A 4,020-nucleotide genomic window follows, 5' to 3' on the forward strand; every position below is an offset into this window, starting at 1 on the left:
CAACCCAAACCATTCTATGATTCTATAGCCCCAAACAGTAGGTAAGTCTTTGGTCTCAACTTGCTTTTCAGATAACTTGATTACAGGGGGAGTTGATGAGTTCTAGCTTTGTTCATTAATGAGCTGGTTTCACAAGAAAGAGGCTTGGCTGTCTAAGATTGTTCATCTGTGTACAACTGGTCCTAATGCAGGATCTGTCCTCCAAAGAGCAACAAATTGTGGGTGCTCCAGGAGAAGCACAGAAGCCCATGGTAGGGGGGGAGCCTCTCCATCCTGTTTTTCTGGGTGGAATTTGCTCTGTGCCCATCCCAGGGGTGCGCAGCCCCACTTCCATGTACAGCAGTGGCACTATCAGCAACAACACTGTCAGCAGCAACACTGTCAGCAGTACTAATACTTGCTTGCATAGGGTTGCTTTGGTGTGGATCATCCCCTTCACCTTGCAGTGAAAGGAGGGCTCTGTAGAAGATCCCAATTGCTCTGTGTTTGGCGCTCAGGCACCCAAAATTGAAATGCTTTCCAATGGGCAGAAATACAATGGAATGCAGAACTATCAGGGTATTTTTCACCAGTGGAGGAGGTGGGTAAGAGTCTTTGGAGGATACACAGCATGCAGGACACTGGCAGGGACCTTCTTACTTTACTTGGCAAGTGGAGGGCCTTGGGGAGGACATGGTGAAGTTGAAGGCAGCATTCAGGATATAGAAGCAAGAACCCCAGCAGCCTGGCAAATACAGCCTATGAAGATCAAAAGGACTATGTTAGAGTGGAGAAGAAAAGGATGAGAGGAAATACGCTCATTGCCTTCAACTATGTAAAAGGCTGCTAGAAGGAGGGAGAAAAACCCATTGACTCCACATTCTGTGGGGGGAGCAAGCAGTAATGTGCTATAAGTTTTCCTCCTGGGGACTCTAGGTTCAAGACGAGGAGCAATTTCTCACTAGGAGGATAGTTGAACAAGCTGCCTGGAAAAGCTGTGGAGTCTCCAGTACTGCAGGTTTTCAAAGGGTAAATGAAATGAACACTTGCAAGCAGGATTTGAGTAGAACTGACCCTGCCATGGAGCAGACTAATGCAGGAGTGGACCTTCCATGGTGTTATTGTTGGGTTTTCTTCCTTTGAAACAGTAGGGAAATTCCAGAGACACTGAGATCTGCTACTCAGAATTTTAGACTAGCTCATCTGACATCCCTACTGAGCAAAATAAAGTGAAAGCTGATCAGTGCTCACACACAAAGGAAAATAACATGATGCAAATCAACATGGGTTTTTTCTGAAGAAAAACATCTGGCAAACCTGCTTTCCTCCTTGGAGATAACAAGTTTGGCAGATATAAGGCAGTCGCAATGGTGTTTTTTAAGACATCTGACTTGGTATGGAATGACATTATGAGTAAAATACTAGCACTGTCCCCTCTCAGAAAAGCCCATATTAAGCAGATTAGCTGACAGCTCCCTGGTGGAGGTTCTGCCATGGATGGGGCAGAATCACCTGTGGGGTGCTTGGACCCAACACTGCTTCACATTGCTACTCAGATTCTGGGAGCAAACATAAGGTGATTGCTGACTGGATGTATACAGGATAGAGCACTTCTATGAGGAGAGGCTGCGAGAGTTGGGGTTGTCCACTCTGCAGAAGAGAAGGTTCTGGGGAGACTTACTGCAGCCTTTCAGTTCTTAAAAGGTGTCTATAAGAAAGATAGGGAGATGATAGTTTTTAGCAGGGCCTGTTGCCACAGGATGAGGGGTGATGGTTTTAAACTAAAAGAGGGAAGATTCAGGCTGGAAGTGAGGAAAATTCTTTACAATGCAGGTGGTGAACCACTGGCACAGGTTGCCCAGGGAGGTGGTAGATGCACCATCCCTGGAGACATTCAAGGGCAGGCAGGATGTGGTTCATGGGCAACCTGGTCTAGTTGAAGATGTCCCTGCTCATTGCAGGGAGTTGGACTAGATGAGCTTTGAAGGTCCCTTCCAACCCAAACTGTTCTGTGGTTCTAGGATGTAAGGATCCGCCAGGCAGCGAACTGGGATGAGGAAGGTCATCCAGAGACTGCTGCTACACAGAACACGCTGGATGCACTATTTAGAGCAAAGGTGGGTTAAATACCCCCACCCTGGGGACTCCCACAGCTGCTCTTCTCTCTCTCTGCTCTGTCCTGGGGAAGCCAACCTCTAACATCCCCCTTTTATACTTCTGTCATGTGAATCAAGGCAGGTTGGATGGAGCTTTGAGCAACCTGGTCCCTGTCCACGGCAGGGGTGTTGCAACTAGATGAGCATTATGGTCCCTTCCAACCCAAACCATTCTATGAATTAGCCACTAAATTACATTCTGAAAGATTGTTTGGGGCCAGCAGAGCCTAAGCCTCTTGCGTGATACCATTCAACCTATTTTTCCCTGCAGAAACATAAATACACCCTGGCTTTATTAACCATTAGCCTATAAAGATCAAAATATAACAAAACGCAGGCACACATGGTCTATAAATATATTTATGCTGTTGTGAGGAACACTAATCCCAGCACTCCTCGATATGACAACCACTCCACTGGATAAATACTGTGCATTTGGCAGTATTGTTTTAAGGGGGGATGGAGTGATTTTTCCTTTAGGGCTGGCACAGGCTCTACTCAAGGTCCCCTTTTGCAAAGGTACTTGCCCCAGCTCTGGCAATGGCTTTCCCTGGCAGGCAGTTGCCAAGGAGTGTGACATGAGCGACACGAGCACTGATTCATCGACGCCCAAAGGCGCTTCCACACACACCTTCTGCTTCTGCTGCTCAAGAACAGGCGGAGTGAGATTTCCAAGTGATGAAGAGTGACGCTGGCAGAAACACTGAGTAACACTGAGAACACCCAGAGCAACGGTGGAGCTGCGGTCTCGGGCATTGCTCTCACTGCCTCTCCGGGAAGCTGCTCTGAAGCCACTTTAAAGGCATTTAATACCCATGCTCTGTACTGTTATGTGGCATTTCAGAGACCTTCTGCTGTAGCTCCCCTTCCGAAGTGGAGCAAGCTAACCAAACGAACTGCGGCCCTGGCAGCTTGGCTCTGAAGAGCCTGGACTGGCTTTGCCCGACTTGCTACCCTGACCTCCAGTTGTGTGGAAGGGGCAGCAGATGAGACACGTGCCCACATCCCTGCGACTCATCTTGGACAACATTTATCCTCCAGCAGTGGTGGAGGATGGCGCCACAGGCTCATCCCATGGTGGGACCCATGGACACATCCCCGTGCACTCCACAGAAAGGCAACCTGGGCATTTGACGCCAAGACCTCCCAATCCACCACAATTTGGAGCCTTTCATCCTCTTTAAAGTCACATTTAGGGTGATTGTCCAGGCAAAATGAAAGCGGGCACACCAGCATCACAGACCTATGGAGACTTGAAAGTGTCAGCCCACTGTACCAACTGGAAGCACAGGCCAGAGAGAGAGAGAAAAAGAGGCCAATTAAAAAGCCAGGTTGTCTCCATGTTGCTCAGGGCTAACAGAACAGATGATGGCATTGCTGGAAGCTGCGTTTGCTTTTAATTGTCCTCGTTCCACTGAATAACTAATTCTCTCCTCCTCCCACATGGCAGGGAAAAAAAAAGAAAGCAGCATGGGTTTTTGGAAAGGATGAGTTGACTCAATTCCTCTCCTACAGCGCATGACAGCGAGCTGCAGTTTTTAGCCTTGCATCCAGGCAAGTTTAGAATATCACTGCATGCATTTGTTTTGTTTCAAATCTTCTGGGATCAGCTAAAAATTCTATTTCGGAGAGAAGAGGATAGGGAAGCACTAAAGGCTTTGTGTTCGTTCAGCTCCTAAATTGCAGCCAAGCAAAGGGAGTAGCGAAGGTAGATCCCATTTGTAAAGTGGTTGTATTGAAGTGTTATTTTACAGGTGTCAGGGGGTTGGGATGTGGGAGGTGCTGAGGATTGATCCAGGGAAAGAAGTGGATCCCCTCAGCCCAGAGATGAAATGCTATGCTTAGCACTCATCCTTCATGTGGCTGATGCCCAGGAGCCAGGAAA

Source organism: Nestor notabilis, unplaced genomic scaffold (assembly GCF_000696875.1).
Source record: "Nestor notabilis isolate BGI_N333 unplaced genomic scaffold, ASM69687v1 scaffold1585, whole genome shotgun sequence".
Taxonomy (NCBI): Eukaryota; Metazoa; Chordata; class Aves; order Psittaciformes; family Psittacidae; genus Nestor; species Nestor notabilis.